The 24,545-nt window shown below is 42.4% G+C and overlaps 1 long non-coding RNA gene across 1 annotated transcript; it reads left to right on the top strand.

Annotated features, from left to right (window-relative positions):
- The first annotated feature begins 646 nt into the window (after positions 1-646).
- Positions 647-20,349, top strand: LOC115460629. The gene is made up of 3 exons (XR_003940530.1): positions 647-842; positions 2,366-2,372; positions 20,339-20,349. It is a non-coding gene; the product is annotated as an uncharacterized LOC115460629 (long non-coding RNA).
- Positions 20,350-24,545: the final 4,196 nt, after the last annotated feature.

Consider the following 24,545-nt stretch of genomic DNA (forward strand, 5'->3'; position numbering starts at 1 on the left):
TTTGGGTTGAAATATGGGTGTCTTTCTCTTTCGAAAATAAGCTGGATAGTAATGAGATGCAAAGCTTATTATGATGTAAATTGAATAACACAGCCTGTAGTGAATACCTCAAGTCACATTACTCCTAGATAAATACCTCCAGCAAAAAGGTGGCGGTATTTTTTCATCCTGGAAGTTGGGCTGCAATACTCCTGGGCCACTTTTTGTTTTTTAAATCCTATTTAAACTTTTATCAAACATATATTTATGAGTGATAATGCACAAATCGAATTAAATTCCATCCAATAAGAAATAAATTCTACAGGAAATAATAATAATTTACTAATGACCACTATAATCATGAAAGCGATCCAAGAAAGAAATAGAAAAGAATTCTTGCTTAAAACAAACAATTTCAAATTATATTAAATTCAAATAAGTAGCTACTATCCCAATTGGGTTACTCAAGTCTGCATACAGCGTTGCATAAGTGACTAGACTTGTATATGACCTCTTCTCTGCTTTTTAGAAAATCTTCTAATTGTTTTGGGTCAAAGAATTGATATTGCTTGGACTGCAAGATTACTCTACACACACATGGATACCTCAAAGAAAATTTGCCCCAATTGCCAAAGCTCTTGGGCGCAATAGCAAAATCATCTTGCGTCTCTTTTGGGTTTCCCTGGATAAATCCGGGAACACTCTCACCTTTGAACCCAAAAATAATGAGTCCAGATGCCTAAATGAAAGCCTAAGTACTGCATCTCTGTCCATTTCCAGCGCAAACGTTACAAACAATGTAGTTCTTTGTGTTATCACCTCAAGAGACGACTCTAGGAATGTTGTTAAACCCATTGCTCCCTGTTCTGAAATATTTTCTGATGTCTTAACACCAGTCTGTAAATAATATGCCCTAGTTATTGGGGGCAATGAGCTTTCAGGCATTCCCAGAGTTTCCATTAAATACTTTTTAACCATTTGCGTCGGGACAATCAATGGTGACCTCGGAAAATTTATAAAACGCAAAGTTAGTCTCTTAGATTGATTTTCCAAGTATTCCAGGCGTCTTAGGGTAAAATTCTTGTCTTTTAGTAAAGTTTGTTCCACAAGTTCAATTTTTCCAACTTTCTCAGACAGTCTTTTAACTTCGGATGCTTGGCTTTCACCAAATTTTAACTGAATCAGCGCAGTCTCTGACAAAACTTTAATTGTCCCCATATTTTTTTAAATTACTGTTTGCAATGCATATTGGGTCTTAGAAGTCAAGTCCCAAAGTGACTCTAAAGTCACTACAGCTGGTTTAACTACCTCTCCCATTATACAGTCTGGTAGGGGGGCTTTTGAAACTTGCTCCAATATACTCACTGCCCTAGAAGACACGACAGGAGAAGTTGTTTTTTCTGGTTCCAAGTTTTCAGCTCCAGATGTCTTCTCCAGCAAACTCCCTCCCTGCTCAATCGGGACTTTTGCCACGTTGTCAGGGCTTGCTTGGAGATTCTCCCTTCCAGGTTGTGGGGGCGCCGCACGCACAACAGGGCTAAGGGAAGCCCCATCTACACTGCTGTCCTGCTCCAAAGAGCAGGCTCCCACAGTCGGAGTAGACACCATCTCGGGACCGATGGGGCACTCCAGTTGGGAAGGAGGGAACAGCCCAAACCTTGCCCTACGCTTGCCCATCTTCCGACGGGTAAGGAACTCACAGTGGCATTCGCGTGGGCCGGATCAAAAATGCGTCCGTTGACGCTACTCAATCCATCGCCATCTCGGATCGATTGTTCCTGGTTTTCCTGGGCCACTTTTTAAAAGGGCTGGGGTGAAGTATTTCCTCCTTCCCCACAGTCCCTCCTCCAGATGGACCTCAATTCAGATTCCCCCTTCTTCTGTCAACTCTCCCCATATCTCTGTAGGCCCCCCCACACCTACCAGGCAAATCCTGGGGAGGTTCTATTAGGACAACAAAAAAAGCACAAAAGGGCCTCCAAGGCTGGAACAATGGTCCACTCCCCTCGGCTGTCTCTTCTCCAAGCTGATGAGCCCTAGCCGCTTTAGCCTTTCCTCATAGGGAAGTCGTCCCATCCAGGGCCGCCGAGAGACTGGGCCAGGCCTGGGACAAGGCCGCCCCCAGGGCCCCGCCACCCACCACCGGGCCGGGCCCTCTGCACTGACCTTAAGCGCCTCACCTTCAAAAGCACAGAAAGCAGCGGCAGACCACTCCTTCCTTCTGTGTCCCGCCCTCACGGAAGTTACGTCAGGCGAGGGCGGGAGACGTAAGGAAGGAGTGGTCTGCCGCTGCTTGCTGCGCTTTCGAAGGTGAGGCGCTTAAGTTCAATGCCAGAGAGCGATGGCGGGCAGGCCGGACTGCGGCGGCGGCACCGCCCCCCCCCAGATGCCCTGTCCCCCCCCCCTCTCGGTGGCCCTGGTCCCATCCCCTTTATCATTTTCGTCACCCTTCTACGTACCTTTTCTAATTCTGCTATATCTTTTTTGAGATGTGATGACCAGAATTGCATACAGTATTCGAATGCAAGGGCATTACCACGGAAGTAATTCCCACTGTAAATGAACAATGCAACCTGTGAACAACCTCGTTAGAGATCTACTCACAACCATTCTCAACCTGGCCCCTGATGATGAAGGAGGTACTGGGGATTGCTTTTACTCCACCCACTAGATACCATGGAAACCACTGGTGGGTCCTGAGGGCTCTTTTGGAGATGGAAAAGAGATCCTTCTGGGATGCATTAAGGTTCTGTGCTGGGGAGAGTCCGTGAAGCACTTATTGTACCTTCAGCTCCTTTAAGACGACCTCTATAAGCATCAGGCTATGCGTTAGCAGCCCGTAGCTCCCAGGGAGGAAACATAACACCAAAAAAAAAGCTGGCATTTTTCTATGAATAACACAGCTTGTGAAGTTCAACACAAGTTGTGTAATTTGATTTGTATAATAATGAAGTGCTTTGCCTACATTTGCATCTTATTACCATGTAGTATGCATTACAGTAAACTAAGATTGGATAATGCAGGATTTTGCTGTTTTAACATGTGTTAAGGGTAAAAATTCTATGTTATCACTTTACAAGAATTTAATAATAACACACTTGAGAAACTATCCCTTTAAACTGAATATGCAAAAATTGGCCACCCTTTCTCTGAAAAAAGCAGAATGACTCAGAAGCAGTGTTGCACTAGGGAAAGAAATAACAAATATAGCTTTACATTTTGAAAACTGCACATGTTGTTTTGAAGAGAAAAAGTTCCTGCAGAAAAACTGGTACAAATATGGTACTTTCCTTGGGCAGTTTTTCTAGTAATATTACTACTAGAGGTCTCAACAGCCGTTTTCAGGTTGGAGGAGCATCACATAGAAATGAGTGGGCAACCCTTCTGCCCCACTAGACCCCGGGATAGATTTTGGGGGTGTGGGGTGGGAGAGTGGGGGACCTTCAAGTTAGAGTTTGGCCTCAGAACTGAGGTTGATTTGTGGTGAGGGAGCCATGTGGTGGGCACGTGCCCACACATGGGGGTGCAGAGAGGGGCCTGCCTTGAAGGGGTAGGATTCCTGGGAGGAAGGATACTTACATCAGGTGAGTGAGCCAGGAAGGTTATTTACTAATTCGGAGGTGCTATGGTTGGGAGTGCTTGCTGTCGGTGGGTTGCATCAGGAGAGTGGGCCTGGAGAGGCAGAAGGGAAAGGGGGAATGGAACTTTAATATATGGCCTTCCTGTGTTTTTTGCAACTACATTCAAAGCAGTTTACATAGTACATTATCTTAGCCTTCCAAAGTTCCATAGATTTCTATGGAACTTTGGAAGGCTAAGTGCTTTGAAAATATGCCTCACAGACACTTATTTGTACCTGGGGCAATGGAGGGTTAAGTGACTTGCCCAGAATCACAAGGAGCTGCAGTGGGAATCGAACCCAGTTCCCCAGGATCAAAGTCCGCTGCACTAACCACTAGGCTTCTACTCCACAGCATGGATTGCTGGAGTGGGAAGGGTGGAGGTGAAGGTACAGCAGGCAAAGTACTACTTTTAGGGGATGGTCGGGGAAGTAGGATGGCAGAGAGGGTGATCCTGGGACAATAGACAGGGGGCAGTCATGGGGACCCAAATGCAGGGATTTACAGCTGCTCCTACAGCTATACCTAGACATCTCCAGATGTTTTTTTTATAAATCTTGTTTATTGATATGCTTAACAGGATACAAAGGAAAGGACTTCACAACATCAGTCAGAAAAAAAACAGTATCCATACAGGCATAATAAACCGCTAATATAGGTGTTGATTTTTATCCCAAGAATCCTTCTATCTCTCCCCCTCCCCAACTAATTCCTTTTGTTTTTTCGGTCAAGAATTCAGAATCTTACTATATACAATTGGAATGAGTGAGTCCCAAAAAGAAGATCAGGTTTTACAGAATAGATCTCCTTTTTTTGAAGCTAAGTCAGAGATTCCTGTCTGCTCTAGGGAGCAGAGATAGATCATAGATTAGTGCCACTGAGGTATTGTGGGGCCATTGTGATCCAACCACAGTTGAAGGATTACTTTTTTGCCATTAGCATAGATCTTTTTTAGAAAAGCCTTTGAGCCTTGAGGTGCAGGACCTGAAATGTGGAAAATGTCAAATAGTTGGCTGGGTGTTGGATGCCATTTGATGTTCCAGAGCTTCGATATGTAATTAGATAGGTCTTTCCAAAAAGTCATTGTTGAAGAACAAGACCAGAACATATGTCCCAGATGAGCTTCTCCGCCGGAACACCTAGGGCATGAGTTATTGTCTCTTAATGGGGCTCGAAAGGCTCTATGAGGCGATATTTATTTATTTATTTATTTTATTTATTTGTAGCATTTGTATCCCACATTTTCCCACCAATTTGCAGGCTCAATGTGGCTTACATTTGCCGTAATGGCGGTTGTCATTTCCGGGTAACAGAATTACACATGGTATTGTGTTAAGGTACATACATACATGGTAACATGCATGGAACATAACATACATTGTACAGATCATGGTATAGATATATATCATGTGCATGTATACATGGTAAGGAAGGGTATATTATGGTAATGCACGAAGGTTTCTGAGTAATAAATTGGATTGTAACATACATTAGGTCATCGGCTATGGAGAGATCCTATTCTACATAGAGATTAAAGTGGTAGTGCTTGTTCATTAATGGCAAAGAGTTTAATCAGTTCAGTGAAAGATTTCAGTTATTTAGGTTGTGTAAAGTCTTATTATTTAGTATTTAAGATGGATGTTTATGGTATGCCTTCTTGAACAGATCTGTTTTCAGTAGCCTTCGGAAGATAGTTAGGTCTTGTGTTGTTTTTATGGCTTCGGTAGTGCATTCCATAGCTGCGTACAAATGTATAAGAAACTGGTCGCGTATGTGGATTTATTTATTTTATTTTTATTTATTGCATTTTATCCCACATTTTCCCACCGATTTACAGGCTCAATGTGGCTTACATAGTTTTATTAGCATAGTTATTCCAATATATCGGGTACAGTTAGTATTTTGCAGAGCTTAATTCAGGGAAGAAAGAAGAAGGAAGGGATTTATTAGGGTAATTATAGAGGTGGGCTTTCATAACTGAATGAGTTGGAGAGGTGGATTAGTGAGGCTATAGGTTCTCCTTGTAGGCCTTTTTATCTCTTTGCAATTAGGGTAGTGGAGATTCAGGAATGTGCATGCTGATACATGTAGTTGTAGCACAAATTTGTAATGTAGCTCCCACCAGTTAGCATTTTCTGTCAAATGATAAACTGATTAATAAGCATGATTCTACTTGCTCTGGTTGGAGCTTCAAACCCAGTTCTGAGTTCCATTGCTGAGTTACTTTGGAAAAGTCATATTTTGTAGTCAAATCTCTTAAATAAGAGTGAAAGTATTTCAGCGGGGTACGTTGCTGAGCATCAAGATCTAGAACCTTATTCAAACGTTCCCAAACCTCTAGTGACAATGCTAGAGGAGATTAAAGAATGTACATAGTGACAAAGTTGAAAATAGGCAAACATATCTGCATCATTTAAACCAAATTCCTCACAGATTCGTAAAAGACTTTATGGCTCCCCGCTCTGTAACCACATGAAATAGATTATGTATCCCCCAGGAGGACCATCTGCGAAAAGTCAAAGAAGAACACCCACTGGGAAGGCCAGATTACCCTGAATAGGGAGTAGAGGGGACATCTCAGAATTTATGGAGTAAAACTTACATATACATCGCCAAGCTTGACGCAGCGGGCGCAAGATAGCTGCAAATTGTCCCAAAGGGGAGGCCCTCCCCTCTGGGACATGAAGCCAGTAGGCAAAATGTAATGGCTTGAGAAAGGAGATCGCTGTCTGGGTGCAAGAAAAAAATTGTGTAGAGCGAAACCAATCAGAAAGAGGGCGAGCACAACTGGCTATTGAAAAGAGTCAGAGATTCAATAATCCCAATCCCCCCTTGGCACGTGGTAGCATGGCTCTAGAGAGAGATATTCAAGCCCGCTTTCCTTGCCGTAGAAATTTAGTCAATCTCCTGCGCAGCCACCTTTCATCTTTATAACATAACATAAGGGGTATTGTTTGAAAGGTATAGATCAATTTAGGAAAAAGAACCATATTGTACAACTCTACTCGCCCCAGCAAGGATAGAGGTAAACCTTGCCATCCCTGTAAAATCTCCTCTATGCGGGTCTTTAGTGCTTCCAGATTTATAGTAGAGTTGTGTTAGCTCTGAGGGGATATAAACACCCAAATATTTCACCGCTTTGTGTTCCCGCTGGAAGGGAAAAGGACCCTCTCACATCTCTTTCACTTCTGGCTGAACTGGGAGGGCTACTGATTTTTGATAGTTCAGAGACAGTCTTGAGAAAAAGCTGAATTCATCAAGAACAGTTAACAGCTGGGGTAAAGCTTGTTGTGGTTGAGTAAGTGTGAGAAACAAATCATCTGCAAAGGCCAGAATTTTTACTGTTTGTCCTGGTAGAGAGACCCCAAACATATCGGGAGCGATTAGTATTGTACACAACAACGGCTCTAAATAATGCAAAAATAAAAGAGGCGAGAGTGGACAGCCTTGTCTCGTACCGTTCTGAACTGCAAAAGCGGGAGATTTATATCCATTTACTAGGAAGCGGGCTGATGGGTTGTTTACATACAGATTGAATAGCTTGAAAAAACCAGCCCTCCAGCCCCACATAGGATAAGACCTGAAATAGATAGTCCCAGTGAACCTTATCAAAGGCCTTTTCTGAATCTAGGCTAGCAAGTAGTAGTTGTTCTTTAGTAAATTAACAGTGGGCAATGGAGAGGAGCACCTTCCGAACATTCAAAACAGCATGTCGTCCCCTAACAAACCCTACTTGGTGGTCTCTTATTAACATAGGGATGTGAAGAGCCAAACGATCGGCCAAAACTCGTGCCAAAAGTTTTAGATCTACATTTAATAATAAAATTGGTCGGTAAGATTCTACTTTGTCTTGTGGTTTACCTGGCTTTGGAATACGGGTGATCAGGGCCTCATTCTCCCCTGGAGAGAAGAAACCCCGCTCCACCACTGAGTCATAATAAGCTATAAGGGGTCCACAAATTTGAAGTTCTCATCTCCAGATGTTTTAATGCTGCCATTGAAATATGAGGATGCTTCTAAAATAAATACCTTTATTTAATACATCAATTCATGTAGACGTTTGATCTATTTAAAATACTCATCATTTCCATGTCGTATTTTTTTAATGGTGCACAGTGCCTACTTTTCTTTATAGAATACAGTGTAACATGCCCATATTCTTGGCGCAATCATTTACATCAGCCATAGAGATGGTATAAATTAGTGTCTAGATTGCTAAAGAACTCGCGTACATTTTAGGATTCTGTAATCTACACATGTAAATATAGGCTCCACACACATTCCATCCAAACTCCACCCATGTGAGCAGTCACCTGCAAACTATAGGCTATCGCATTTCAGTGCCTGGAATATTGGCATTACGTGCATATGTGCAGGTATTCACATTATTTACATACATTCTAAGTGCCTGAATTGTGGTCTCCTTATAAAATTATCCCAGCGTATGTGCACTTAAATTTATCTAGACTGAATAGAGGCATTCCCAGCAGTGGAGCTCAGTACAAGTATGCATTTATATACATACTTTGGGAAATTTAAGTATATGTACGTAACCCTGAAAATGTGCGTGCCAAGGGGCAGATGTAAATGTGTGTGTGTATAATTTCATTAGGATAATATTCAAAGCATGTGTGCACTTGAAAACACAGTCAAGTCTGCAGAGAGAAAACCAAACGTATACTTCTTATGCATGCATGCAATTATAAAATTACCTCTTAACCCTTGTAATGAAACCAGCATGATCAGGGAAAGTTCACGAGGGATTATGGAGTAGCTTATAGCTCCAGACATTTCTTTTGTTAAGACTGGATGAATCTCAGTTTATCATTTTGGCCTTAAAATGAATACATTTTAAAATAGTGTTACTGTACAGCCTACTTGGGTTTCCTGTCTGGATTCTAAATAGGTAGGTAGGACGCTGATAGCAGTTTCTGTGGTGCTGAGGACCTGGAAATGAATGCAGTATTAGCAGATCATGCCAGAGTTTGCTACTTGCAGTAAAAACAGCTCTCTCCAGAAAAAAACTCCATGTGGTCCCTCATACATTCTCTCAAGTTGGCAGGGGGTTCGGTATGGTGCTCAAAGACTTCTTTCTCTTTTTCATTCATGAAATACAAAAGCCTATAGTTTATTTGTACTGTGTGTTTTCTGCTGTGACAGGAGAACTTTGTTGAAGAGCACAATCAGTACAGCACAGTGACTCTGCATGACTAGCAGTTCCCAAAGGGAAGTATCATTTGTTGATGTGGCAGTACCTGGTTTTCTTTGGTATACAACTGGAGTGTCTCTGGTTTCCACTCCCTGGAATTTTTTTTTTTTTCAGGAAGTAGGGCCAGGATAGTAATACATCTTGCCCACACATTCACTGCCCTTTCTTGCTGCTGTTGCCATCACTACATCTTTGCATTTGATTTGTAAACAGTGGCATTGATACAATGCTGTTGTACTCTGTGAATACTATTAAGGATTAGTGAAACCCTGTTGTGCAACTTCACAATAAGATTAGTCAGTGGTACATGGCTGGGTTTCATTAAGGATTTGCAGGACACATTTCCCCGATATTCAGTGCTATTTAACCGCTCAGGAACAACTCCTGGCCAGTTAAATAGAGTTTAGCCAGCTAATATAAGACTTTCTCTACTTCAGGAAGCAGGTGAAAGCTTGGCTCTTCAACCAGGCCTTTACTGGAGGAAGTAACTAACTCCTTAGTCTCACTCACACACACAAGGAGTACGCAGGCTGCATATACTGCAGCAGGACATGTTTATCCACTCCTACCCTTGCTGAGATAACATTTAACCATTTCTCTGACCTCATGTGCAACTTTCTTTAAATCAATCACCTTACTTTCTAACTCTTCCCGGTGCACTGGGCCATATTCTATAACTACGCATGTAAATTTCAGAATGCCCACGAAACGCCCATTTCCACGCACATAATTATGCCCCTTTTTGCCTACAGGTGTTATCAGCGCTGATTAGCTTGTTAAGCCAATTAAGTTATAAGCATTATTGTAGAATATTCTTGGATTTTGGCGTGGATCTCTAGGCGTGCTATATAGAATCCGGGGATAGTGGCTAACTGGCTATATCACATGATATAGCTAGTTAGCGTTGATATTACAGATATTGAAATACCCATTGTACCTGAATGTAACTCACCTTGAACTACTACTGACAAAGGTGTGAGCAAAATCCAAAATAAATAAAATTAAAAATGAAATATTCAGCACTGTGTTAAGCTGTTAAATAGGATCAAGTAAATAGCAGTCCTACCTTTAACCGCTAGAACTTAACCAGTTAGCGCTGAATATTGGCTTAACCAGTTAAGTTCCAGCGGCCAATAATAAAACCAAATATTCAATGCCGGTCACCGGAAACAGCCCAGCATTGAATATCCTAGGTAGTGGTGTTCCTTGGTCGGCTGGCACTCAGGGTGGATAACCCAGCGTCATCCCTCCCTCTGGTGCAGCGTCGTAGTTTCTCCCACCCCCCCCCCAGCACATCATCTCAAGACACACACCCCCTCCCCTGGTGCATTGCCTCTTACCTCCTGGGGTGCTGGGAGCTACCGCGTGGCTGTCTGCTCAGCAGGTTCCCTGCTCCCTCTGCCCCAGAACAGGAAGTAGCATCAGAGGGAGCAGGGAACCAGTGGAGCCAACAGCCACGCGGCTGCTCCCTGCACCCCCCTGCAGCATGCACCCAGGGCAGACCGCCCCCCACTGCCCTGCCCTTGGTATGCTGCTGATTCTAGGTTAACACCGAGCACGGCACTTATGCGGGCTGTCTCTGACTGGATGAATATCAGCCCCATTATTCCTGTCAGTTTAGTCACTGTGAATGGCCTATAGCTAAAGGAAGTAAAATGTTACCAATGAGGGAGAGATGTCTGTGGTTGTCACCTCTGTGGCAGAAGTCTCAGATTCAGAGATTAGTAGGAAACAAAGAAGCAAAGTTAAAAATGACATCCCACAATCTTTCAGTATTTGCTAAGGGTCCAGCTATGAGCCACCAGCAATTGACTGGTCTGCTTCAAGCGGTATTTTAGCTCAATCTAAAGGTCGCTTCATTGCTAAATTTAGCTGAATCCTGTCTCAGCATCTATTTTTCAGACTTTATGATGGTTTAATAGTTGTTCTAAGTTTTGATAATGTTAATATACAGTGCAGACATTTCTCAAAACTTAGAACAACTCTTAAACCATCATAAACCAGGATTCTGCTAAATTTAGCAATAAGGTGACCTTTAGATCAAGCTAAAATGCCACTTGAAGACCAGTCAGTTGGTGGCTCAGAGATGAACCCTTAGAAAACGCTGAAAGATTTCGAGGTGACATTTTAAACATTTTTTTTCCTGGTAATTTCTGAATCTGAGACTCCTGCCAAGGATGTGAGAACCACAGACATACACAGATATACTGAAAAAGACAACCAATCAAGAGACAAATAACTGATCACTTTAATTATCTCCCTTCCATTTCAACTGAGGAGGTCTTTTACTGAGCCACAGTAGCGTTTTTAGCTCGCAGTAGAAATCAGCTGGCGGTAAACACCGAGACACCCAGAGGAATATAATGGGCATCTCAGCATTTACCGCCAGCAGATTTCTACTGTGAGCTAAAAATGCTACCGCGGCTTAGTGAAGGACTTCCTCCGTTTGTTCACAGTTGAGGAAATGGAAGGGAGATAATTAAAGTGATCAGTTATTTGTGAAAGACCTTCAAATATAAGTGGAGTAGACTTAAATGTGGTGCTAGTGAAAGGTCTAGCATATTGAAAGTCCTGGGAGTAGGATATACAAACAGATCTTTGGTGGTACTCCAATGGAAACAAATCTACAAAGCTGTATTCTCGGCTAAATTTATTCCATGGAGGATTAGCGTGCTGAGCTGAACTCAGAAATTTTCTCTGTTGTCAAGCATTTTAAGTATATCTATCTTTTCAAGAGGGAGAGATTTTGTTTGAGCAGCAAGGCTGTAGTCAGTGGCGTAGGAAGGGGGGGCGGGAGGGCTGGTCCACCCCGGGTGCACGCGCTCGGGGGGGGGGGGTGCCGGCCCCGCTGGTTCCCTGCTCCCTCTGCCCCGGAACAGGTTACTTCCTGTTCTGGGGCAGAGAGAGCAGGGAACCAGAGGGGCCGACGCAGCTCCGAGTGCGTGCACTCGGGGTGGATCGGCCCTCCCACAGGTAAGAATGCGGTCCGGGGGGTGCGCTCTGGGGGGGTTCACTCCGGAGGGGGGGTGCACCGCAGAAGGGGTGGGTTGCGCCGTGCTGCACCCGGGAGGGGGTGCGCAGCAGCGACCCGCCCCGGGTGTCATTAGCCCTCGCTACGGCACTGGCTGTAGTCTTTGGAAATTAATTTGCTGAACAACAAATTAGGCAGGGTTTTGTACAACTGAAGTGCACCAAACCTGCAAAAAACTAATATGAGAGCACTTATCACCTGCTGTTTAGGAGGCACTAAGAGCTCCTGTATTAACCATGCGTTATCCATGCAAACTAATCATAATAAGCTAGCCAGACACCCATGTCATGCCCCTTCCAAAACAATTTTTAAAATAGTTAATTCAAGCTTAGCACTCTAAAACAGTGAAATTACCAAAAATACTTTAATATGTTTTGCGGTCGCTCACTAACCAGACTTTAGGGCTTAACAACCTTTAGTAAAAGGGTTCCTTTATTTGCCAAACTAACTGGGCACCAGTTTGAATGTCAGCCAGTGCTCGGTTAACTTCTGGGCCCCACACCTACCTGGAAATTAATGCTGAAGCCTGGACACGGCCCAGCATTGAGGGGCCCTTTTTACTAAGGGGCGTAGGCACCTACGCGCATCCAACGTGCATGAATTTGAAACTACCGCCCCTGGGCGGTAATTCCATTTCTTACACTTGTCTGATGCGCGCAGCAGAAAATATTTTTTATTTTCTACCGTGTGGCGCTAACCGGGCGGTAATCGGCAGTGTGTGTGCGTTGACAATTACCGCCCGGTTAACACGTGAGAGCTTACCACTAAGTTAATGGGTGGCGGTAAGGTCTCAAGCCCAAAATGGACATGCACCAATTTTTATTTTGACGCATGTCCATTTTCGGCCTCCAAAAAAAGGCCTTTTTTCCAAGTGCGCTGAAAAGGGACCTGCGCGCGTCCAATACCTACAACAGAGCAGGCCATTTTTCAGCACACCTTAGTAAAAGGACCCCTGAATATCTGGGTTCAGTTCTGCTCTTGGCAGTCAGTGGCTTAAAAACTACTGACCACCGTGGGCTGCATTTTTACCCCTAAATATGCATCAAACAACTTGGAATAAAATCTTCACTTGCAGAATGGAAGTCAAAGATTATGACTTCATTTTTTTCTGTATTTTTTTGTCCACATACCTTGCATGTGACGGCTAGGAGATCTGAAGTGTGTGAATTGAAAATAACAACTCAATAATATGTCAGAGCCTACAATTAGGCATGGGGATGTCTTTCAAAACTCCCATAGCAGAAGTTCTAATTGGCAAAACAGAATCTTAAATGTCATTTTCCAAACTCATTAGACCATGTCTTATTCTAACAAAGGCAGCAAGAGTTTACGATGCACCAATACTGTCCCTGCTGAAGACATACTCTTGGGTTAATAGTCAGCCAGTCCTAAAACTGCCGATACTACAGAATTAAACTAGAAGGATTATATAAACTGCAAAAGTGCCAAATGAAATGACTCTCATTAGTCTCTGCCGATTCTCACTGCCTGTCAAGAACTAAACATATCACTAAGTGCTAATATAAAATATGCATAAATTAAGACTGGGAATGATAAAAATACATCAATAAAAATTATGAAGATGGTGCATAAAAGGACCTAACAGGGTAAAAGCACACAAACAGGAAGAAGCCTCTACGTAACTCTAGCAGTGAGGCCATGTTGGCTACATTGTGTTCCCATCATCGATATACCAAGACAGCAAGCAGTCTGAAGCAGTAAGCTATGCTGCACTCCTGCACCTGGCATACTTTGCCAGAGATTGTGACCCCTGAAGCAGGCGGTGTTGTCCGCTGAAACACAGACCATATCAGGCCCACACTTTCTGGTGCTTTCAATAAAGAACTTTTGAGTAGAGAGTTGGTCCCTAGTTGGTCGTCATTTGTGTCATTCTCTACTACTTCTTGGCTCCTGCTACACACACGGACCTAAAGGTTAATATGTAAAGGTCACTTAGCATGCACTTGGAAACTTGGAACAGTACCAGGGATCTTGCATGCACAGTAAGCCAGTCCTTGAAGATGTTAGCCCATATAAATAATGAAAATCGGGTTCTAGCCCACCTCACAAAGGCCAAAAGTTTAATACATGCCTCAGACCAGGTGTTAATTTTATAGCATGCACACTTTTTTAAAGGTCTAGCTTACAGGATGCATTGTAAATTTTCCGATGTAGGAGATGTGACTGTTAGAGCAGAAGGAGATAGTGAAAGAGTGGCATAAATAGCACAGAGAAAGCAGAGGTGTGGGAGAAAGAGAGAGGAGGAAGAGGCCAGAAAGGAGTAAGGGTCAGAAGTAATTCAAGAGGAAGTAGAGGAGACAGAGAGACAGTCAAAGAGAGAGCAAGAAAAAGAAGAGAAAAAGGAGGCAGGAGAAGACAGGACAGAGACAAGAGGCCTTGGTTCCAAAGGAGGACAGGAACAACAGGGAAGAGCAAGGGCACAACTGTGATCCTGGATCTTTGCCCTTTCATCTTGGCTGCTTTTTCTAAAGGGCAATTCTGTAACAGTGCACCTACAATTAAGTACCTGCAGGATGCATGGTATATGCCTATCCTTTAATGGAAAGTAAGCGCGTACTATCCTTTCTAGAACACTAGTGTAACTGGGTATATATGTGTATAGGTACTTAGCACGAGCACTTACACCAGTCACAGAGTATAAAGTACAGTTTTGTACTGGGGCTGTACCACCTGAGCCCCAGCCCTATCACAAACTCAGAACCATCTCTTACTCTCTCTCTACCCCTCCGCCATCTCCTGTCACTCAAATTCTCTCTCTATTCTACGTATGCATACAGTTTAGGCTACCTGTTATAAAATTACCATTTTCATATCTACTGCACTACATCCATTTATTTTTAAATCATTAACGCCTATGGATCCAAAGTTCTCATTGCATTCCAACAGAATGTACATAATTATTACATAAATACTTCTGACATCTTACAGACTAGCTATACACTTAAAACAGTAACCACTTCATTGCTAAGAAGCTGGTATAAGTGCTAAATGCCAGGGATATGAATGTAACTTAAAGCATTCCATAACTTATGTGTGTATGAGTCCCACCCACACTCTGCCCAGACTCCAACTATGTACACGCCTACCTGTGAAAATAGTCTATGTAAGATATGTGCATATTTACAGATTGCCCAAAAGGAAAACTGGGGATAGCTAGATAAACGCTGAAAGGTAAAAATATATGTCCCTACATTCAAAAAACAAACCCATAGCTACAAATGCGTGGTTCACAATTGTGGAATCTATAATAGAAATATATTACAGAAATTGCCATAGAGGTCAACATGGGTTCAATTACCCTAGGCTTTAAGGTTCCTGACTTCTCAATCATTGCACATTTGATTTGCCAAATTGTGAACTCGCCACTTAAACAAAAAATGTGAACAATATTTGTTTTCCAAACATCTCTGAATTGTGTGTTGTATTCTTAAAACAGTATAAATTCTTGAAACAAATTCAAAAGAATGTTTCATCCAAAGTTCATTTCTCCATGTCGTTTGTACAGACTGCAGGGTCCCGACACGGACCACGCTTTGTTGAATGGCTGCATCAGGGAACCCCAAAAAGTTGTTTATACATATGATGTTCTCTGTAACAAAAATATAAATGTACAAGCTAATATCTTTAATCCTTAATTTCAAATGTAACAAGTCATTTTCACATAAACATTCAGGCAAAGAGTAGAGTACCTTGCTCTTGATTCGTACAACAGTCTCTGACAAACGCCGACCGTCTGCACATGCATCTTATTTGATACTCAGCAGAACTGACATCACTGATGGTAGATAAACAAAAAACCATTCTTTCACAAAAAACTGTAGACTCCCCACTCAGAGATAAATTAATTAATATAGAAAGGCCCACCATTCAACTTCCTTATTTAGACTCGATGGTTCCATTGTGTGCCATTGATAAATCCATTGCTGTTCCCTTTATCACAATAAAGTCAATAGGTCACCCACCCTAGGTAGAATGGGTGCTTCCAATACTACAAACATTAAATCTGCCAAACTGTGGTGTTTCTCCATCCAATGGCGGACCAGAGGAGCTTCCTCTACTCCTCGTCTGATCCAACTCAGATGTTCAGTAATTCAGATACGGATCTGTCACTTGGTATAAATGATGTACAACATAGGGCAGGGACAACGTATCAAGTATACTGCTCCAGCTACCTCACAGTTAGTGTGATGCCGTAAATGGAATGTATGTGATAAAGTGGGATGACATACAGTATCCATGGTAATAGCATGTGCACAAATCGAACAGAGTCCACAGGTAGAATGTCCCAAATCCCTACTGGAAAATTGTACCAATCTTCTTGAAAATATGGCTGCATCAGTAGATCCCTTAGATTGCGGGCTATGCAAAAATGCAAATCTAGGTGGTTGATGAAATACAGCGTGGTAACTTAACACTTGCCAGTGTTGCTTGATAATATGCTTGATCTGAAAGGCTCAGTAAGAATAAGGTAAAACACACTGGCCTAGTGGTTAGGGTGGTGGACTTTGGTCCTGAGGAACTGAGTTCAATTCCCACTTCAGGCATAGGCAGCTCCTTGTGACTCTGGGCAAGTCACTTAACCCTCCATTGCCCCATGTAAGCTGCATTGAGCCTGCCATGAGTGGGAAAGCGCGGGGTACAAATGAAACAAAAGAGTGTTCATCACTTTGTTGTGTTGGTTCCAATAATAGAGATCTCTGCATGTACAGAGCCGTTTTTACCAATTTTGGAAACCCTAAAAATTCTTGGAGTTACCATTGATCGGCACCTAACACTTGAGAATCACGCGAAAAACACAACCAAAAAGATGTTCCACTCAATGTGGAAATTAAAAAGAATAAGACCATTCTTCCCAAGGACCATCTTCCGTAATCTGGTACAATCATTAGTACTCAGTCATCTAGACTACTGCAACTCACTCTACGCTGGCTGCAAAGAGCAAATACTCAAAAAACTCCAAACAGCCCAGAACACGGCAGCCAGACTCATATTCGGAAAATCAAAATACGAAAGTGCAAAACCCCTACGAGAGAAGCTACACTGGCTCCCACTCAAAGAATGCATCACGTTCAAAGTATGTATCTTAGTTCACAAAATCATCCATGGCGATGCCCCAGCCTACATGTCAGACCTGATAGACCTACCACCCAGGAATGCTAAAAAATCATCTCGCACATTCCTTAATCTTCATTTCCCCAATTGCAAAGGTCTAAAATACAAATTAATGCACACATCATCCTTTTCCTATATGAGCATGCAATTCTGGAACACGCTGCCACACAACCTAAAAGCGATCTATGAACTGACCAACTTCTGCAAACTACTGAAGACCCATCTCTTTGGCAAGATATACCACAAAGATCAACACATGTGAAACTCCCCACATATATCCAGAAATGTTTAATAATGCCTTCTGTTATATTACTATCATGTATTCCATTACCATGCAACCCAAAATCCTTCTGTAATACCAAATGTCTATTCTCTTCTTATTTCCACTATCCATGATGTATTGTAAGCCACATTGAGCCTGCAAAGAGGTGGGAAAATGTGGGATACAAATGCAATAAATAAATAATAAATAAATAGACATTCCTGGGACAACCTCATTGTTCTTCTATATCCGAATACAGCCTTTGCAAGGGCAAAAATTGGACTATCGGAAGGTTCATTCTAAGGTGTCATGGATGAAAACTATCAAAATGGAGAAGGTTGTTACGATCAGTAGACTTATGATAGATAGTAGTAATGAATTACTACTATCGTAAGTCTACAGATTATATTTGCATTTTCACGTGACCCCAGGAATTTTGGCATTTATGTGCATATTAGTGTGTAAATAAGCACCAACTTTATAGAATTATCCCATTATGCTTGTTGCCCTCATGTTTGTTATTCTGGCCATAGAGTCTATGTTTATCTTTTTTCAAGATATGTGACATTTTTCCAGGTAGAGACATTATAAGGAAAGCAAGATGGAGGTCAAAAATAATTGGTCCAGAGTTATGGAATAAAATTCCTTTAGAACTAAGACAGGAAACAAATCTTATGAGGAGGAAGCTGAAAACATTACTGTTCCCTCATTAACTTGATTTTATTTTTAGGATAGTTAAATTTAAGCTTATAGTTATTATGAAGGACGTTTAGGTTATTTGATAACTCTGTCATTTTTATATTTTTGTTCCAACTGTTCTTATTTCTTTGTTCTAGACTTTTTTTTTTGTTTTATATGTTCTGTAAACCTTTTTGAATGATTATTTGATCAGCGCAATGGTATATCAATGTGAATAAATATATACATAAATTGTCTGTACAGTGACTGGTAGCACAGTGGTAAACAAAAACAAGTGAAGCAAGTCACTTTTACTTCTGCTAGTTATTTAAACACATGGTTTGTCAACATAATTGTAAGCTTCACTTTCACATTAGTGCTGCATATAAACCTCTGGCCCCACAGCACTAGTCTTCAGGCAATCCAATAGAAAAAGAAACAACTCCCAAAACAAAAATACTGCTTTCACAAATCTTATTCTGCCTCCCACTTTCTGGCAGTTCAAAATGTGGTCAAGGGCTTGGGTTTATGAGACACACCATCCTACATAGCACAACAATACAAAATGCTACAACCTTCTACTGCGCAAATAAGAAAAACCAAAAGTAAAGCCATGTACCTTGTTCCATCAATTTAGTGCTAGGAGCAGCAGGGCCTGCAATTATTGGATCCACAAGCATGCTCTCTTCCATTTAAGTTTGTTGATCTCCACCTTTCAGACTCTGCTGGAGGTCCTTTTCCTCCCCCGCAGGACTCTAATGCATACTTTATATATACTACCAGGAAACTGCTGCTCTTCTTCCTAATCAGTACTGCCTTGGGAATTTGCTGTGTCATGTTCTACCTACATTTTTAGTGGCAATCCTGTCTGTGCCCACTACTAGCTGCTCTATTTTGTCTCTCCTCACCATCATAACATAGGCAGCTGTGACCATTCCCCTTGCCCAGCTATTTCTGTCTCCTGCCTTCCTCAACTACCTCATCAGGCGATGACGCCTAGCTCTCTACCAGATGAGGATTGATCAGCCACACGGTTTTCTCAGTGGTAAAACATTAGGCTGCAGCTCTAATGAATACAACAACATGTACTAACAATATAGTACCCGAGCCATCTGCATTATTAAGCATCATGCAATGCGATGCAGCAAGGCCATCATCCTTGTTGCCCGATTATGGTTGAGATGACACCCGCCTTAAAGCAAGGTGGCCCCATCCCACCTCCGAACAGACTTGAGCGTGTGCCGTGCATTGCTCCATGGAGTACAGAGGCCCTGCAATTAAGGCACCCCTCTCTCAGTCAATCTCGGTCTCTAGACCATCCATTTTTCTTTCTGGCTCAGGTACCCCCGCTGCTGCTACAGTTGTGCTTCCAAGGTAGAGTTGTTGTGGGGAGGGTGGGCTGAGACACTGACCTGTGTTCCTGTAATAAAGGGAGTTCATGTTCCGTGGGGGCTGCTTATGACTGCTGCAGCCCCCCTCCTGTCATCCACCTGTGCCCTCAGCGTGATGTGATTACATCAGTGACCTCCTTGCGGCTCCCAAGATAGCTGGAAGCCGCCCACGTGGGGGGTGCAGGGCAAGGAGGCACAGCGCCATATTATCCTCCGCTGCTGTGCACCGAGGCCCTTTCGCCTCCCCAAAACTAGCATATCCACATCTAGACCTCTACACGATCATGTTCACATTCACACCCATGTGCTACAGATACAGTCCATACTAGTACACACTCACACCCACACTCTGAGCTTGGTCCAGTCTTCTGTTTGAAGTTGGAAGAGGGGGTTCACCTACATCATCAGAACCCTCTGGCACAGAGATATAAAAACTTGACCCTCTAGGATTGCAACAAACCCTGATTTTCAGGATCCCCGTAAAGAATATTCATCAGGCATATCTGCATATTTTTCATGTTAGAAAAACCATGGACCAGACCTGTGTCTCTCGGCTGCAGTTGTACTTGATACTACTTAAATGTCATACATGTTGTGCTATATTTTTTAGCATGGAATAAAAGTAAGATAGTAAATTCTGAATCATGTAGGCTGCTCAATAACGTGGTTGGCAATGTAACTGCTAATTCCTCACCACCTCACCCCCCCCCCCCCCATACCTCTTTTTTTCAGTGCAAAAGTCAAGAGCAGAGGTTTTTTTTTTTAGGGAGTAATTGGGGGTACTGAGTACTGGCACCATTTCCATTGTCTGCTAAAATTTACCCATGGACCCCCAAGTTTTCATGAAAGAGCTCAGGCTCTACCCACCAATTCCGCCTTGTCGTAGATTTTGTGACTGGTTGCAGGGGCCTGGCTGTTCTGGGGTGGGTCCTTCAGTGATCACCCCACCCATGAAGGTGCTAGAAAAAACGCACTGATTAAGAGACACTTCACCCCAGTGAGGCTGCAGAAAATGTTCCAATCTATGTTTTGGAGTTTCTGGGAACAGTATGTATGTGGGGGAAGAGATCCAGCATGGGGTAGGTGAGAATGCCCTAAGATTTAGAACTTTTGGGAACAGATTCAAAAGGAAAGCCAAAAATATATTTAGGAGTGACAAAATTTTAGATCTCAAGTCTTTGGTGGAATTTTGGAGGGAAGGCCTCCCCCCCCCCCCCCCCAAAAAAAAATGATTTTAGCCTGCCTCTCTACTACTCGCTGTGATATGGTCCCTCAAGTCTAGAGCAGTAGAGGAAGAGGCTAGAGGTAGTAGTGTTAATGGAAAAGCTTATTTCACTTCATCATGCTGCAACTTATTGAAGTATATGAAGATGATATTAAAGAAGGGGGAAGGGTGGGAGAGGGAATTAAAGGGGTTAAACAAAAGACGAGGGAAGGGGAATATTGTAAAATACTGTTTATTCTCAACCATCAGATATCAGGAGCTCTAGATGGTTTACAAAACACAGCATTAAGCCAAAAATACAATAAAAGTAGTAATTTAAAAATATATAAAATATGAATCATAAAACATACTTTCTAAAAAGCCAGGTTTTAAGTACTTTACAAAAATATATACGACGTTGTTGTAGCCTCAGTTCTACAGGGAGAGAGGTCCACAATTGTGGGGCCACCGCTGCAAGTAATTTCTTTTGAGAAGATGACAGTTGAATTTGTGAAAGGATTGACAAATCTAATTTATTAGAGTGCAGTTGTCTGCCTGGTCTATTTTGGACTCATATCATTCAAGATTTTGTGTACAAAACATAAAACTGAAAATGGAAAATAAAGTTATTAAAAGATATTTTCTGATATTCCCTGCAATATTTCATTATTACCACTAGGATCATCATAGGGGAGCCAACCAGAATTTTGCTTTGAGCTACTGACACTTCTTTAAGGGGCCCTTTTGCTAAGCTGCGGTAAAAGCAGGGCCGCGAAGAGACTGGGCCAGGCCCGGGACAAGGCCGCCCCCGGGCCCCCCCTCCACCCGCCACCGGGCCCTCTCTCCACCCCCGGGCCCTCTGCACTGACCTTAAGCGCCTCACCTTCGAAAGCGCAGCAACAAGCAGCGGCAGACCACTCCCTTCCGTGTTCCGCCCTCGCGGAAGTTACGTCAGGTGAGGGCAGGACACGGAAGGAAGGAGTGGTCTGTCGCTGCTTGCTGCGCTTTCAAAGGTGAGGCGCTTAAGTTCAATGCCAGGGAGCGACGAAGGGTGGGCGGGTCGAACTGCAGCGGCGGCGCCGGGCCCCCCCCCCGGAAGGCCCAGGCCCAGGGAATTTTGTCCCCCCTGTCCCCCCTCTCAGCGGCCCTGGGTAAAAGGGGCCCTGTGCTAGCAGCGGCAGCCATTTTTGCAATGCACCAGAGCCCCTCTTACCACAGCAGGTGAAAATAACCAAAAATGAAATGACCGTGCGGTAAGTTTGCACTTGCCATGGGACCATTTCGGGGGGTGGGGAGCACTTACTGCCAACCAGCCTGATGCTGCCTAATTTACTGCCAGTGCCAGGTAATCCCCTGTGGAAATGATGCACGCTAGTGGTGGAACTCCCACCGGCACCCGCGTTGGGCCAGCGGTAGTTCCAGGGTGCCACGAGACAACCCTTTACTAAAAGGACCCCTAAGTTAGACATATGAAAACTAGTTGAAGGCTGAAACCAGGACTGTCCTATATTACACTGGGACAGATCGTAACCTATAAGCTGTATGAACGGCACAGCTAAAATAAATCTTCTTTGATGTGCAATGAGGAAAAGGCCTATGCAACTGAAAGCATCCTGATTCACAGTAAACAGGAAACCATGGCTATAAAGTCAGCAGGTTTCACACTGTGGCAGCTGAGGTGAGGACAAAAAAAAAGTCTTAAGTGAAGCTTTTAAGGTTTAACAAGTAAGCAATGCAACATTGATGTTTTAAACATTTATATATTGCTGACAAATCTGTATCAATTATAAAACAAAAGCAACCTTTTCTATCTTGTTTCCTGAAACCCTGCCTCTTTAGATGTGGCAGAACAGGAAGGGGAGTTTATCATTTTTGATATGTGGCTGCAAGAAAGAGGTTCAGTTGCTCTAAGAAGTTTGTTTGTGGTAACTTCTTGCTTGAACTCAGTTCTCTGATGGTCAAAGTCTTAAGGGTTTAGATTTTTTAAAAGTTGATTGTGCTATCAGCATTATTTAAAAGGTCTTTCAAAGGTTTTTGGAGTCAATATTAAAACCGACTTAAATAGCCAAGAAAGGCTCCTGGCTATTTAAATCGCTGTTGTTACTTGTGCAAATTCTTTTGAAAACTATCCTAATCGCCTTCAATCTGTCTAGAACGTTAGAATAAATTGCCTCGGATTTCAAGACCTTTCTCTGCACCGTGTTTGACCTTTTTCTACACCCCTTGGGAGTGCAGACACCACTGATTATGATCCTCTGCCCTAGGTTCTTTGATTTCCTCTAGTAGATCAATAACTTAGGAGCACTTTTACTAAAGGGTTGCCGTGTAGCGACCCGGAACTACCACCAGCCCAACATGGCAGCCAGCAGTAGTTCCACCTCGAGCGCGCACCATTTTCAAGTCCAGCTGAAGTTAAGACTCCTGAGGCATGCACACTATGCGCTGAAATGCAGGATTGCATCGAGTTTTGATTTAATTTTTATAGATCCCTATGGACTGTATGTTTTTTTTAGTTGATCTTTGTGAAATTTTTAATGAATATCCCTTGGTTGGCACTTCTTTGGTTGTTCCCCTTTTTGTTTTCTTTTTCCTCATGTGTTTTAAGACACCATGGCTCAGAGGAAGCAGGGCCTAGCCCTATGATATGAAAGAACAAAATCACATTTTTCAAAGTAGAGCTCTTAATATGGGTCAAGAAGATAACCAGCAATGACTTCAAACTATTTTATATGAAATTATTTCATTAATGTAATGTTGCTTACTTTTCTTCCTACCCTATATTTAGAGTAAGTATATAAACCCACCAAAAATGGTGGTATAACTCTTACCATACATTTCTTATAGATTTTCTTCCATTCTGCAGCAATTTTCCTTGATTTTCGTTGTCAGTAGCATAAATTCTCAGGGTATCCTTATTTCTTGATCTTGTCAACAACACATTCAGCTGTCCATGTGCAGCACACTGGCTCCTCTAAAACATTTCCAGCATGATTAAAATGACTGTCTCTATGATTTATATATCATAATCTAAACAAAGAGGAATCCTAGGAAACTGTATCCCCTTCAAAATAAATAGTAAATTTGTTTTGCTTGATGCTAGCTCAGTTCTGGGCATTACATCCCATTCTCCTGTTACTTCCAGTAAAAATTTCTGCATCAATAAAGTGGTGAGGAAGTTCCATCACAAGCAAGCTTGTTCCATTCGGCCATCCCTTCTTTGGGATTCAAATTTGTAATTAGTATTACGAGCCCTCCAACCTTCAAACTGATTTGGTCATGTCATTTCTGTCTAGGTCTGCTCATTTACACACTGAGGGGTATATTTACTAAGGTGCGTTAGCATTTTTAATGCACTTTTAAAGTTAAGGCGCATTAAATGCTAACACGCCTATACATTTCTGTGGGCGCATTAGCATTTAACATGTGTTAACAATTAATGCATGTTAACCACGCTAACGCGCCTATAGCGCAACTTGGTAAACATAGGTGTGAATCATGAAATCCGTTCTTGTCTCTATCTCTACACATGATTCAATCAACACATCTAGGCATTCTTAATTCTCCTTTAATAAGGCCCCAACTATATAAAATATATTTTCAAGAGAATATTGACACTGTTTCTCTTTTATCGATATCAGTTTCTGTTTCATGCATCACTGCTGCAAGGATGACTTTTGGGGCTTGAGGGATGGTGCTTTAGCTTTACCAGCAAAACTGAAACCCATTACTGTAAATCTCAATATATTTATGATTGTTTCATATGGAAACACTAAAGATGATGATGGTCATCTTCACTGTTTTGTGTATTGTTGATTTTTGTGAAGATAGTTTTCTTCTGTTTTTTTTTGTACTCATATGGAAACTCAGCATGATAAAGGGACAAAGTAGCAAATATAACTCCCCCCCCCCCCCCGCTTTTTACATGCTAGCGGCTGCCGTACAGTAATACCCTCTAAACCTTGTCCCAAACAACCATAGCGTTTTATATAATTTTATTTTCTTTTTTTCTTTTCACTCACTGCAACAATGTAGCCCTCT

This window comes from Microcaecilia unicolor, chromosome 1, assembly GCF_901765095.1.
Source record: "Microcaecilia unicolor chromosome 1, aMicUni1.1, whole genome shotgun sequence".
NCBI classification, from domain to species: Eukaryota; Metazoa; Chordata; class Amphibia; order Gymnophiona; family Siphonopidae; genus Microcaecilia; species Microcaecilia unicolor.